At 48.5% G+C, this 15,252-nt stretch overlaps 1 long non-coding RNA gene across 1 annotated transcript in view; it reads left to right on the forward strand.

Moving 5' to 3' along the window:
* Positions 1 to 14,991, forward strand: part of LOC136358516 (uncharacterized) — a 247,808-nt gene extending 232,817 nt beyond the window's left edge. The window contains exon 2 of the long non-coding RNA XR_010743139.1: positions 14,902 to 14,991. This is a non-coding gene — a long non-coding RNA (uncharacterized lncRNA). The remainder of the gene's footprint in view (positions 1 to 14,901) is intronic.
* Positions 14,992 to 15,252: the final 261 nt, after the last annotated feature.

Genomic DNA, 15,252 nt, shown 5'->3' on the forward strand with positions numbered 1-15,252 from the left:
GGAAGCAAAAGGGAGCTGAGGGCAATGGTCTCTGCTGGCAGCACCACAGGTCCATGGACACAGCACTGGCTTACGCCCCTGGGAGCACATAAATTTGAGTTTGTCAGCACCGTGGCTGCTCAGCTAACAGGGCCTCAGGACAGGTAAAAGTAGGGGGTAAATTGTATTTTATCATGTTTCTGCTGTAAAAAAACCTCTTTTCCCTGGATGAATCCTAGGCGGAAATGTATTTGTCTAATAAAAAGATCTTGTGTCTCACTTGGAATTTAATTCAGTCCTGAGTCACGAGTTACTGGGTTTATGCTACTCTTTGAGGATATTTGACTGTATTTCCCTTCATTTTTACTAAATTTAGTGAAATTGCTGTGGTTCTGTCTTAATATTGAGAACTTTTCAAGTTATTGGCATTTCTCTAAAGCACAGAAAAAAAATGGGCGAACTCTATGTTCCACTGCAACAGTTTGTCCTGAGTACATGATCTGTGGCATCCCAATTTCCCACCCTGCATTGCACAGGCTGTAGCCATTTAGTCCTGCAAAAACCCCGATAATTTTACTTTAAAATATATAATAAATAAATTATGCATTTATTTATGACATAGTGTACATGTAGCTCAGCAGGCTGCTGTTGAGGTGGCTTTGCTCACTCACAGCCCCAGATTCTGCACAGTAGCAAGGAGGGAGGAAGTTTTATTCTGTGCCAAGGTCACTGCATTAGGAGGGTATTTTTGAATTTTGTTTTTAAATTGTACCTACAAACAAATGCCCGGGGGTCCTTGTTTGTAGTCATCTCAACATTCTCAATCTCTGTATCAGCTGGCAGATTTAAGAACAGGTGGTGACAAAACAATTGGAGCTGAGAAAAAAATGCTGGATAAAGAGGAGAAAAGATGTGAAGACAGGGATCAGGTTATTAGGAGAGAACAAAAAAAGAGACAACACTGAATTACAGAGCCTAAATTCAAAAGAATTATGCCAATTTCAGTTAGCTAAGTAGCTGTAAAGACAACCAAATATTCCTTATGATTCTTAAGCATATTAACTGATAATTATTTATATCTGTCCATGAAAGTTAACCCTCACAAGAGTGCAATTTAATCACTGCAAATTCAGATTGGCAGAAAAAGCACTCTGGGCTTTTTATCACTTGACTGAGCTTAGCGAATGAAAACACAGGAGATTTGGTTGATCCTCCACAAAGCTTCTGCGATGTGACATGATCAGAAAGGAACGGGACAGTCTCGTGATTAGGTTTTGATTGGAGGATAGTGCTGGGCACTGAACTGGTCTCATGAGCTGTGCTGCTGCGGGGGAATGAGACCCTGGGATGAGCAGGAGCCCTCTCTGTCTGTGTTGTCCATTTGTCCATCTGGACAAGGAGCAGTGTGTGAATGTGGTTCTTGCAGCAGCACGCCGCTGCCTCAGGAGTGAACCTGAACAAACCCTGGCATTTTCTGCCCAAACGAGGGAATGTGCCCTGCAAAGTCTCGTGTGTCAGAAAGTGTTCCTGCTCCTGTCGCCGTGCTGCAGAGCCCCTGTCACCTCACCCACCTGGTACCCAGAGCCATTCATTCCTGCTGAGGGCATTCCCACAGAGGAACAGCGAATAGCTGGAGCATCCCAAGCTGCACAGAGGAGCAGCCCTGCTAGCACAGCCTCTGTTAGATCCAGCCCAGACTTCCCCACATCATAAAACCATCATGCATCTGGCCCAAATTTAAGGCAAAGTTAGTGGAATTGATACAAGAAAGAAACCAAGGGCTGAATTAGTATCCCACAAGGTCCTTTGGGGTTTTTTTCCACCCAGATGAAGTGAGCAGCCGTGTGGAGAAGTCCTGCGCCTGCCTCTGAACCCTTCCCAAATGCTCTCTAGGTTTTACACTCTTTCAAACAACTTCATTACCTGCCCTTTTTTTGTTGTTGCCAGGAGAGGTTAACAAAATTACTGAGGGATGAAACATTCTTGAAACATTCTTTCTGGCTCATCAAACAGGATTAAGGGATGAATTACCCTGGGTGGTGCACACCTAAAGGAGAGGGGCTGCACCATCACCTCGGCCTCTTCAAGGAGTGTGCAGGATGCGGGGTGTGCAGGATGCGGGGTGTGCAGAATGTGGGGTGTGCAGGATGTCGGGTGTGCACACACGTGGCTCGATGGGTTTGGAGGGGAGGGAGAGAACCCCCCCGAGAGCTGGGGTCGCTCTGTGCGTGACCAGTGCTGCCATGAGCGTGGCAAACACTGGGAAATCCTCTCCCACACGTGTCCCCGTGGGCCTGCCCGCCTGCAGAAGGGCCGGGTGAGCCAGCAGGGCAGGGCTCCATGCCTGGGGAAAGTTCAGTTCTCCCCGAGCCTTCACCTCCTGGCTGGAGAAGGTTGTGCTCCTCGGCAGCACAGGGATGTGACAACCAGGTGGTTCTAACCCCCAGCAGGGAATGAACGACCTGCTCTGCCTTTCCCTAGGAAAAGCAGTGTTTCCTGCTTCCCACCAGACAAACACTCTTCCCACCAAAAAATTTTTCAATAATCCGTGCAGGTGATTAGAACCCTCCACGTCTGACTTTGCACAGCACCTTTGCTCTCCCAAAACCTGCCCTGCATCACTGACACGTACCAGCGTTCCCAAGGTGTAAGTTGGTTCCCTCCTTCTGTCTTTGCTTTTGATCTGCCACAACCAGGGGCTTACAAAATAAAGCCCAGCACATCCCTTGACAGTTATATTATTTAGGTGGTCCCCACAATTTAAAAGTTTTTGTTGCAGTTCTAAGTATCTCCTGAAAATAGAAATTAAAACGATTCAGAAACACAAATGTTTTATAGATTATATGCATGTCTTCTAGAGGTAGTAGCCAGCTAAGCAGAAGGTAAGGGGAAAAAAACAGAGATTAAAATCTAGGTCAGAACAAATGTTGGAGAAGAGCCCACTCTGTCAAGTCCCAGGCATCTCACAAGAGAAAGAATGAAAGGGAGCAAAAAAGGATTTTTTTTTTTTTTTAAAGCAGGAATAGTGGCCTTTGCAAACATCTGATATTATGGGGAAAAAAGTCATTTCACAAAAGCTATTGCTCCATTCTGTCTGCTTCTAGGACAGCTATTACTGGCCATTAATGTCACAGATGCTTTGTTACTTGTGCCGCAGGCTTGTGCTTGTCCTGCCCCTCCTTCAATCCCAGCCTCACCTCTGGCTTGCTGCTCCCCAGTCTCTCCTGCTCCAGACACGAAACACCAAGCCTTTGCCCTGTCCAGTCCCACAAAAGCAGGAAACCCCCTACCTTTCCTCCAGAACAGCCAGACTTGGGTGTTCCCATGCACGGGTGGGCACCAGCAGCAGTCCCAGTTTGCAGTCCCAGTTTGCAGTCCCAGTTTGCAGTCCCTGTTTGCAGTCCCAGTTTGCAGTCCCAGTCTGCAGTCCCAGTTTGCAGTCCCAGTTTGCAGTCCCAGTTTGCAGTCCCGGTTTGCAGTCCCAGTTTGCAGTCCCAGTTTGCAGTCCCTGTTTGCAGTCCCAGTTTGCAGTCCCAGTTTGCAGTCCCAGTCTGCAGTCCCTGTTTGCCATCCCTGTTTGCCATCCCTGTTTGCAGTCCCTGTGCTCCTCTCTCCATCTTTAAGAGGCCATGGGCATGAGAGCCAGTTCTCCCCAGATGCAAGGCACTTGTGTGCTGCAGATTTCACAGCAGTTAACCCGGCCAGAGAGGGAAGTGAGCCCACTGCGGGGGCAGGACCCCGTGCCGGCCCCGGGAAGGTGCGGGGATCAGAGCCTCTGTCGTGCCCACACCTCTGCCTGCAGCTGGAGCATCCCCAGGAGCCAGGGCTGGCCGGTGAGGAGACCACAGCCACTGAGCACTGAGGCTCATGCTTCGCTGAAGTCACGGCCTTAGGCTAAGTTTTTCTCAAAAGCAGCGGTATTATTTTAAAAGCTTCACTTTCAGAAGCAACTTAAGCACTTCAAGGGTAAGTCTTGCTGGCTCACAGTGAGGTTTACACCCTTACCTCTGGAATAGACTCCAGGCTCCCACCATTTCACTGCTGCTCTGACTGGGCTACCAGATCTTCAGGACAGGGACTCTCCCTCCATAGGATCGGGGTTTAATGTCCATGCCTAAATCACTGGCTTGTTTGGGTGATGTCCAAAATAATGGTTGGTCTTTTTGTTGTGGGCTGACCCTGCATTCCTCATGGAGTCAAAGTTCCCCTCACTTCTGAAAGGTGCAGAGAAAAGCAGCCCACCATCTTGTTGCCAAATCATTCTCCATGGCAGATTTGATTTGAAACTCACAAAATACCAGGATTTATGAGAGGAACTGGCCGCAATATGATCATAAGAACATACCAACATTGTAGTTCCCCACCCTTTGATCTTGGCACTTTAATGATTAATTAGTGCTAAAGCACTGGAAAAATACCTCACTTGAGGCAGTTTAAAGCTTCTCTTTGTATAGATACAAACTGTGACTCACATGAAAGGATAAACCAGAACTGCAAGAGGGTGAGATTAACGCAGAAGCCTCTGGTCACATGCAGATGTTTGCCCAACTGGACAAAAGGGAGGATCTGCTCAGATGTAGGGACTGTTTCCACTGAACTGCCTCCTTTTTCCATCACTTGCACTGCAAGAAACTCAGTCAACGTGGAGGGAATTCCATCCCTCGGAAAGAGACACGTTCAAGGAGGGGTGAGCCTTAAAGAAGCATCACATCTTACGGCAACTTGCAGAAAATATTCCTCACCTGGGGTAGTTGGAGAGAAGCCATTTCCCCCTTCCTCCGTCACACTGCATTTTAATACTTCCAGATTTACTCCAAGGTGTTAAGTCCCACTGCCACCAGTGCTCAGGGCAAAGCATGACACGGGAGGGAAGGCTTTTCTTGTGTAACCCTGCAGAGTTTACATGTACTGCACCAAAAGTCGGGTGCTGACCTTAAATATTCCCAGCCCTGCCTCCCCCCTTCTCCTTTGGCCACCTGTCCCTGTGCAGGCAACAGCTCAGGGACACAGGACAGGACAAGGGCACTCAGCCTAATCAGAAATGGCTGAAGTGCCTCCTCAAAAAACCCACTGCAGTCTGGAGACCCCAGAACCAAAGTTGTCTGTAACCTTTCTCCTCCCAAAGACCTATGGGCCAAGCCCCCAGCACTGGGCCTGGTTGGTGCCTCCAGGCTGGATTCCCACCTCTGCCTGATGGTGGGAGCAGCCACAGCTTCCCATGGAGGGACTCCTGTGTGCAAGGGCTGTGCATGGCCTGATAAACCACGAGATCCTGCCAAAATAAAGTGAGTTGTGCACGGCCCTTTTCTTTACCCCGATTCCAGCCGAGTGCTGCAAACACCTGATTTATGTCAGGTTTGCAGCACTGCACATGGAGCCTGCTGCTCACAGCCTGCAAGTGGAACTGACTTTGTTCTGGGACAAATTTCAGGAAAAGTTTGCTTAGGGTCTCTTTTCTATATGGGAACTTTGAAATGAAGTGTCTGAGTTGGACTCACCAGAGCAGCAAAGGTGGTTTGCTGAAGATGCCCTAACACCAGTTTTAATTTGGATCTCTCACACCTCCATCAGTGCCAGGCTCTGGGCCCTCAGAATAAGGCACCATCCATTATGGCACAGTTTGCCAGTGAAGCTAGGATTTATTCCTCCACTCCATGCATTCAGTGTTTCCATCCACAGCATGGGTGTGGGATAACCCTGAATTGATTTGCTTTGAGATCATCGCATCAAAGGTACCCTGGAAGCACAGATTATTAGGGCTTTGTTGGCAGTAAGTAGATTTTAATATTCACTAGCAGAGCTTCTGGAAGTGCTCTTGATGGAACCTGAAAGGCAGAAGCATTGGCTGGACTTGGTGTTCCTTACAAGAACGGAGGCTGAGCTCAAGTCCAGTGGAAGTGCAGCTGAGGTGGAGCACAGCCTGGTCAGGTAATGGAAGGGCAAGGCAAAGGGACACACCCACATCACACGAAACAGGAAAATTGTGTTCTGGATTTGACATCCAAACCCTCTTGACCACAGAGGAATTCCACACCATCCCCAAATTGAATTGAAATCTGAGGTGGGAATACGGAATTCCTAGCCTGTGACAGCTCTCTGCTCCCAGTGCTTTGATCCTCTCTCAGCTAAAGCAAAAGGGGAAAGTTGATATAAAGAGCATTAGCTAGGAAACTCCAGCTAGGAGGATTCCTGAGCATTCAACATCAGCTGTGCTGGGAATTTTGAAGGCCACAAGGAGCTCCTTTTCCCTCAAAACAGGGCATTTGCCTGGAAGAGGTGGAAACCCAAGGGCAAGCAACTGACCTCAACCAATTGCTTGGACCTTGTATTCCCACATAACCAGGAATGTTATAGAAATAGTCCAGCACTAGGCTGGTGCACAGAAATATAGGGATGAGAAAGGGAGAATCCACCTGCTTGTGTCTGTCTGTCTCTGTCTCTTCTCTTCTCCTCCTCTCTCAATTCCATCTAGGACTAAAGACCTTATCCCTTCAAAAAACCTGTCAGAAGCTAGACAACTTCAGGGTAAATTTTCAGCCTGAATTATGAGAAAGACTCTCAAAAGGTCTAGGAATAAATGTTTGAAGATCCTTATTGTTACGTACACAACAGCAGCTGCTTTCATCCTAAGCTTGAATGAAAATTGCAGGATGGAAAATAAATCCAGAGATGAATAAGCAGCAGTTGTCCTGCACTGCAAATAAGCCAAAGGAGGGAGCACAGGGAATCATGGAGATGTGCACAGCTTTGGCTGGTGGCTTTGCTATCTCCCTCCTCACAGACAGGGAGCTCACAGGCAGCCCTAAGAAGCTACTGGAGAAAGCACCTCTTGGTCTGATTAACATGTGAGAGAAGATCCCTGGGCAGAGCAAGATGAAGGACATCAGGAAAGGCAAGTGGCAGCACAGGGAGGTGCAGGGTGTGCTCACCTTGTCCTGGCAGGTCCCAGCTCCATCCTCAGGAGAGGCCATCACCTTGATCTGCTTTCATCTCTCCTGGCTACAAGGGGCTGAAGGAGCTGGCCTTTGGAGCAGGGCTGTGGATGGAGCTCAGCATCAGCCCCATTGCATGGCTCGTGCTCTCCCAAGCCATCCATTCCCATCTCCCTGTGCAGCTCCTTCACTGAGTGTGATCGGAGCTTTGGGTCTGCACTGAAACTCTGAGCCTTGGCAGATTCCTCATGCCTCTGGAGTTCAGAGGACGCCTCTGCAGGTCTGGGATCCATACTGGAAACTGGCCACTGCTTATAAGACATGAGTGCTTCACCCTAAAAATAGCTAGCAGCGCAATCAGAGCTGGAGAAAACAGACAACACTTCTGAACCCAGCTCTGAGCACTGTTTACCCCTTAGGATATCCAGTAATGTTTCCTTCCAGGAGTAACTGCTGGGAGATATCCACACATCTGCCTGGCTTGCAAGGACGTCAGGAGAAAAGCTCTCAACAAAGAGCTGTATCTTACATCACACCCTGATGCAGGGAGCCCCGGGGCCTTGGCATACCTTTGTGAGGAGCACATTCCTAAATCCAGGGCTCTCTCTTCACAGGAACACCCTATCCTCCAGCACCAGCACTCTGAATCCGCAGCCCCACGGTCAGAACTTCCCACCACCCACCATTCCTGGGTGATGCAGTGACTTCTGCTTATAGCCAGATACACCTCTGACAACCAGCTAATCACCCAGCAGCAAGGAATGAGAGTCAAAGAGCCATCTCCTGGGGCCAGGTTCCCCAGCTCTTCCTCCATCTCCCTCCCTCTTCTCCCAGAAAGAGAAAACCAAAAAGAGATGGCACGCTCAGCACTTTGAAGTGCTTTGAGACTCAACCGAGTAATCCACTCATTATTTTTCTTCTCAGAAGTCAATGAACCAGGATCTGCCAGTAATCCAAGACACAAAATGCAACAGGGAGTCTTTAGCTCCTGAGGTTCCATATTCTGTAGGTGTTCTTGTGCATTTCCTTGTAATAGTTTCAAAGGAATAGTCCCCCTTTTTTTTGTCCTGGTTATCTCTGATTTATCAGAACAATCCAGATTGGTTTTGTAAATTTGAGTGCATTTTGGTGATGCAGATAGCTTTTCAGCTGGACACAGTTTTTGGGCACACAGGAAAGGGGAGATTCCATTTTGATGTATTTTTCTTAGGCTCATTCCAAAAAAGAAAGCCAACCTCTGGCCTATTTTGAACAGGTGAAGGAGAAAGATGGGTGTAATGGACGTGTACCAAAACACATGCTGCAGAACCAGGCTCGTTTGGTCTGGCAGGAGGCCCTGATGTGTCTGAAAAAACCAGAAGGAAAGACCCCCAGCCCCAGCCAGAGAGGCAGGAAAACCCAAAGCCCAGTGTGAAGGGCAAGAGGTGAATTGGAGCCCTGCTGGCCTGTCCTGCTCTGTGCTGAGCTCCCCGTGGGCTGATGCTGCCTGGGAGCAGCGTGTTCCCTTGGGCTGTGGCAGCCAGACTGGTTTGGTGGCTGCTGCATTTGCTTTTCCCTGGCCCCCGCACTCCAGGTGCTGCCCCTCATAATCCTAACCCATCCCCGGGTGCAGTGCCCTGTCCTGCCTTCCTGCACAACAGCTTCCTGTGAGCAGCTCCTGGCTTTTCCTCAGCATCGAGAGGAGGAAGATGATCCTATGGCTGCAGGGAGGGATTAGAGGTTGGAATCTGTGCCCTGTTTTGGGGTATGCTCTTGGGCAAATCGAATTATCCATGCTTTCCATAGTTTCTTGTAAAGAAACTTTACACTTGGAGATGAGGACTTTATCTTACTTCCTTCCCTCTCTGAATTAAATATCTGTCAATTCTTTGTGAGATGCAAAGGGACCAAAATCCCACACAAGCATGCCCGCAGATACTTTCCAATGGATTTTATACCTAGAAGGTCCCATTGAAATGCAAATATTGAGCCCTTCCAAATGAAACAAGTTTCTGTACCACAGATAACCTAAATGAAAGGAAGTAGAATAGTCCATATGGAAATAACCCCCCCATTTAAGACATTATTAAAATGAGCACCTTTCAGCGCACCTGGAAAGGAATTGTTGTTGGCAGAACACCAGTGCAGCACAAAGCCAGAGGGAAGGGCCTCTTGGAGCCACCTTTCTGGGCTGCCTCAAGGTCCTGGGAGCACTGGAGAGACACCAGCCATCCCCTGCCCTGAGCTGGCAGAGGAGATGGGGCCCCGAGCACCACCGGTGAGGGGATCCATCCCAGCTCTCTCAATCCCAAAGCCAATCCTCCTGGAACTGCTTCTGCCCTCCGTGAATGCCAGGGCTGCTGCTGGATGTGGCAGAGGCACCCAAACAGGAAAGTGTGAGAGAGAAAAGAGTCTGCTGTGCTGCCTCCTGCCATCAGAGCTGTGTCAGAAAACTGGATTTGTGTGTGTGTTTTCCTAAAAACACAAAGCCCCTACATGCTGATCCTGTTTTAACCCATTTAAGAGTCCAGCCAACAAAATTTCTTTTAGTTCAACTCGTTCCTGGCAGCGTGTGGGGCACTGACCCCAGTATCTCAAAGCAAAGTCACAGCTCTTTTATATCATAAAGCAAAATCTGTGATCATTTTTTCCAACCAGTGTCCCGTTTGAGCAATGGAAGATCACTGTTGAAAGGTCCAAGCGCCATTTTTCATGTGTGTAACAACACACATGCTTGTAGCTCATTTAATTAAGGAGCCTAATTTCCCTCAATTGTCTGTTAAGGCATCACACAGGTGTTTCATTTCAGGGTGCATTAGTACATGAGGCTCAAAGTCTAAAAGCTAATTTTTAACTTAACCTAATAATGTTAGTAATAACGACCTGTGATTACTGTCTTGTGAATCAGAACCTACGATACTTAAAATAATTAGCATCAAAGCCTAACTAGTACCTTGCTAAATTCATTATTAGCCCTAAACCCTCTGCACTGAATTGAGCTTTAAAATGAACGTTGGTGTGAGCTTTCCCCCACACACACTGGAGGCAGCATTTTAACACATTTAATTTGGAGATGTAGTTAAAGTTTTGATCACCAATCTTTACTCAGAGGAAGAAACTGTGGGATTAGCACAAAGTACGATTTGATTAAAGAACAATGATCTGTTTTATGTGATCCCTGCTGTGTTTGGAGCACACGTTTCCCCCCAGCTAGGCAACTGCTCCAGGAATTACTACACTGACCCAAACCTGTGACCCATTAAGCTCTCAGGGGACATCTCTGGGGGCTTCTGAGGGTGACAGAAACCAGCTGGCTTTGGGAAAGGAGGTTTGGGTAAACCTGGACACGTGAGATGCCTCACTGCCCCTCCACCCCAAGAGAAAATCATATCCTCACACTTTTTGCCTCTCCCTTTGACAGTCAGCCTTTCCTCCGAGGTCAGACAGACTCAGCCGTCCTCTGCCTCTGGGAAGGAGATGTCCCTTAGGAGGTGGCTGGCGCTCCTGGTAAGGGAAGGAGTGAGAAGAGAGGCTCAGAGCCCAGGGACTGGCTCCCCTCTAACAGCTGCAGGAGAAACAAAACCCTCTTCTAAAAGACAGCCAACAGCAAAGGAGGAGAGCGAAGGGCTTTGAAGTGCAGCTCTCCCTCTTGGATCGAGTGGGAAGGGGTGGGATCACAGCAAGTGCCTGTGAGCAGCCAGTGCTTCTGGCCAGGAAGGTGGGATGACTTGGAGGAGGTCAGGAGCCCTCAGCAGAGCGTGGTGTCCCCCAGCCTGCCCGTGACCATCTCACTGTGTGCCTCGTGTGCCTGTTGCTGACAGGAGCAGCTCCCTGCTGATGCCCCACCACAGGGCAGGGCTTTGGAGGCCACACCTGACAGACAGACAGACAGACAGACAGACAGACAGACCCCGGCTGGTGGCTGCAGCATGCAGGGCACCAACCCCGGCTGGGATCCAGACACCAACCAGAGGTGAAAGCTGCTCAAAGGGCAGGAAGCACTGATCCTGTGTGTGTGCCACGGAGAGGAACAGCCAGAACACAGACCCTGAGCAATAAACAATATTCCAGGCATTACGAACACGCAGGAGAGCTCTGCTGATGAAAGGTTTGTGCTTGTTATTAATATCTCTCGAGTCCAAGCTGAGACCTGAAGCTCAGTCTGCGCTTGAACCTTCTCCAGGTGCTCAGGTTTCCTGATGTAGATCTGCCTGACAAAACAACAACAACAACAAAGGCCTGAAAACACGCTGTTAATTTGGAGAAGAATTTCCTACACACATCCAGGAAAGTTCAGAGAAGAACTCTCTTGCCTGGGATGCATAGCTGTTAATACCTTCTCACAAGCTTTCCCACCCACTGAACGAAAAGCAAAAACCAGTTGGCTTTGGGGTATAAACCAAATTAGAAACAGGGAAGGGAATCCTACCAAGTACCCACAAGGAGTTTGGCTAAAGAACTGTGATGCTTCTGAACATTTGACTTGATATTCTCCCACAGAAAATGAGAGGGAGGCCAAGGCCTAAACATTCAATTGCTTTTAAAAATGCTGCTTTCAACCTTTACGCCAATTTGGGAGATTTTGCAAATTTTGTCCTCATGCAATAAAAAATAAAAATTCCCAGTACTAATCACGTTTTGAAGTCAGATATCCTAAATGTCCTCTTTCTTTTATTTATCCCAGCTGCCACATTTTCCCAGCTCAACATGAGCAGGTCTAAGCCCAGTCATGGTCAGTATCTGTGCAAAGGATCCTCCAGACAACAACAACATCTCCTGGATGTAAAAAGCTGAAGGTCCTGCAGATCATTCCCACTTTGTTAGGACACAGTATTGCCATGGGAGATTCTGGCTGTAAAAAGCTGTCTGAGCTCACTTGTGTTCACAGAAGATCCTAGAGGAGGTTTCGTATGACTATGAGCATCTTAGCCAATATTCACCCTGAACAATTAGAATTTTATTTTGTTTCTATTATTAATTACACTAATTACCAGCAGGGTCTGGGGCTTTCAGCCCCAGCCTCCTGCACACCTCTGACTGCTCAGAGGTTTCCTTCCCCCCAGAAATATCTTCTGCAAAACCTCTTGGTCAAGCAGATGCTGCACCTTCCTCACGACCACGTGGAGTTTGGAGCAGTTCTCCTGCCCTTCCAAGTGATCCAGCAGTGAGTGTGCAGCTCCCTGCAGGGCTCCACAGCCTCCTGGGAGGGTGGAGCAGGAAGAGGCTGGGCAGTTCCCCTGCCAGCTGTCAGGAGGGATGTGCAGCACCGGGAATGGCAGAGCCGTGCAGCCAGGAGCCCACAGGGAGAACGGATGGATGCTCGGAGGTGAAAGGGCAGGGAGGGAAAGGAACGGAAAGAATAGAACAAGAATAGAACAAATAGAAAAATACGAACTGTTATTTAACTACTGGAATGTGCTTCTGCTCGGTTTCCTGGGGATGGTACGTGTAGAACAGGAATGAATATGCTGTGAAAATCACAGCAGCAGGAGAGCAGGTCTCTGCGTCACCTGGAAGGAGGGAGGTGCATAGGCATTTACACAGCCTGTGTGAAAGAGAAAATCTGGCTCTGAAGTGTTTAGCATCAGCTCCTCTGGATCTCCACAAGTGGGTTTCCAGTCTTCATGCAGGAATCTTTGCATCCTTCCCGTACAAAGCCACGTGTGAGTTACATGCAGGAATCCTTGACAGCCACATTTCATAACCCCATTCCTTTTCCTGCCAGCAAGGGAAATGTCATTCATTGCGGCTTCATAGGACTTGATTCACAATGGAATGAAAATAATCCAACATAAATGTAACAGTTTCCAGCACTTAGAGAAACTGCCCATGGGGGACCCCTTTGCTTCATGGTTTTGCATTCTGGGCACCATGAGAAATGGCTGGGGGCTGGGCACTAGGCACTTCCCACAGGAGTTTGTGTGATGGTGCTAATCTTCATCTTCCAACTCATCTCTGGACAGCAGTGTGGGAGGAACTGAAACGTGGGGCAAAGGCTCACATCTGAGTAAACAACATCAAGAGCTGAGGCTTTTACACCCTGTCTGGCATTGGCCAGCGATGAAGGGTTTCACTGCAGCCACAAACCTGTTGTTCCACCTCTCTCCGTCCCCAGAGCTGGGCACAAATACACACACAGAGTTTGGGGCCCATCCTTAGAGGTCAGCCCTTGCTTTCCCCCACCAGCTGTGGCTGGGTGCCATTGCTCCACTGGCCCCAGCGCTTGGTGACCCTCAGCTGCTGCTCCAGGGAGGAAGAGGATGAGGCTGCAGCTCCCACGCTTGCCTTGGAGCATTGAGGCATCCCTGTTCATGTAACCTGCCAGCACTGGGTCCACCTCTGCCCCACCCAGACCCTCAGAGAGTGGGAGCTGTTGTCCCCTCGCTGCAGAACCGCCGTGGTGGCTCTGTGCCATCCTGCTGGTGCCAACAAGCCTCCGAGAATCCTTTCAGGTGTGTCATTAATTCACAGAGACAACTGCTGGTAGATTCTCATTGCACAGCACAGCCAACCCCAGGACCAAACCAGAACGGAGGTGTCGAATCAGAGCAGCCCCCTCCCGTTCCCAGAGCAGGGAGCTGAGCCAGGTCTACATCTGAGCTCTGCTGCTCACGAGCTGATGGGACCCGGGGGTTCTCCACGCTGCTTTAAGCATCCATCAAAACAACTGTAAATGAGTTATGTTTCAACTATGCAAGAACTTGCTTCTCCATGCCAAAAAACGATTAGTGTTCTCAGGCTTCCAGCAATGCAAAGCAGAGTCTGCAATGTCCTGATGAGAGATAGATGCATTTCCTCTTAGACAATTAATATTAGGGGTGGGTTTTATTGCCATTCTTTTTTATGCTGTTAACATCCTGCCCTCTTTCCTGGTTCCTCCCAAAGAGCTACAATGCAATTTGCAAAACTCCCCTTTGTAAGATGTAAACATTTACTAAACATTGTCTTTCCACTTTGTATTATGACAAAAGAATAGAAGTCAAGATGTTAAATATATTTCTGTATTTGCATCTGAAAGCCCCAGGCCTTCCTGAACATACTTGCAGATAACTTCTATTGTTCCAGCACGTTGTTACCTTTTTCTGTGGATCATCAGCTCCATGAATATCCAAGGGCGAGGTCTTTGAACACTGCCCAGGACCCACCTACCGCCCGGTGCCTTACCAATGCATCCACGCCATTTGGTGATCACCCGTGGTACCACACCCGATTGTTCCATCCCGGACAAACCCCTTCAGGCAGGGCTCTGGGGTTCGAGAAGCAGCGAATTTTCTCCATGAATCCAGCTAGCTCAGCGGCTGAATGCAGAGGGCATTCCCAGAGCAGCCAGGCGCTCTGGCAGCAAAGCCTCGGTGCTGGGGGTGGCCGCACTGTCCCTGTGCGGTGCCCAGGCTGTCCCCGCTGTCCCCGGGCTGTGGTGCTGCAGGACAGAGCCCGAGTGCAGAGCACAGGCCACCAAAAGCCCTCCTGAGCATTCTCGGGGGCCAGGAACGCCTGGAAACGCTTCGGTCACCTCGCTCACCTCTCCAGGAGACAGCAGAAATCCAGGGGCTGCACCAACAGCGCCTTTGCCAGAAGCAGTGAGAACAGGACCTTCAGCGCAGTTTGGCTGGAGCCTGGAGTGCCCCAAGCCCCTCTGTGTCCCCAGCAGGGCACGGCCACCCCGCCCTTGTGTCCTCTGCTGTGTGTTTGCCTCTCTGCGTGCTATAAACCTCACCCCGTGTTTCACAGATGGCAAGAGATGGCACCGCATTCACTGATGTTGTAACGTTCTCCAAGGGCGTAAAATAAAACCAGTTTTGCATTCCATATCCCTAAGCAAATGCTTTTCCTTTCCCTTTCTTCCTTGTTATTTTGTGCATGTGTGTGCACATGTATCTTTTCAGGAGTAAAGAGCACAGTTTACCCCATTACACGTACAACACACATTCCTTAAGTGCAATTATTTGGAAAATTTCCTGTTAAAATTCCCACTTATTAAATAAACATCATTTAAAGAAGAACTGCTTAGCATAACCCGTTGTTTTTTTTTTTTTTTTTTTTTTTTTTTTTTTTTTTTTTTTTTTTTTTGTTTTTTTTTTTTTTTTAAATAATAAGAAAATCCAAGATATGAGGGTGTAAGAAGAGATGCCCAGACTGACTCCATAATACAGGTGTGACTTCAGGATGTGAATTTATAAAACTGATTGGGGCAAAGGAGGAAAGACTGATTTTTTTTTTTCTCTAGAGCTATAGGAAGAGTTTCAGAGCTTAAATATTTTTTAAAATCACACCACAACCACAGGGGCCATCTTTCTGAAATTTTTGGAGGGAGGTGGGGCTGTTTGTTTGTTTTAAACAGCCTGTTAACCTCATCTGCTGC

This window comes from Sylvia atricapilla, chromosome 3, assembly GCF_009819655.1.
Source record: "Sylvia atricapilla isolate bSylAtr1 chromosome 3, bSylAtr1.pri, whole genome shotgun sequence".
In the NCBI taxonomy this organism is placed as follows: domain Eukaryota; kingdom Metazoa; phylum Chordata; class Aves; order Passeriformes; family Sylviidae; genus Sylvia; species Sylvia atricapilla.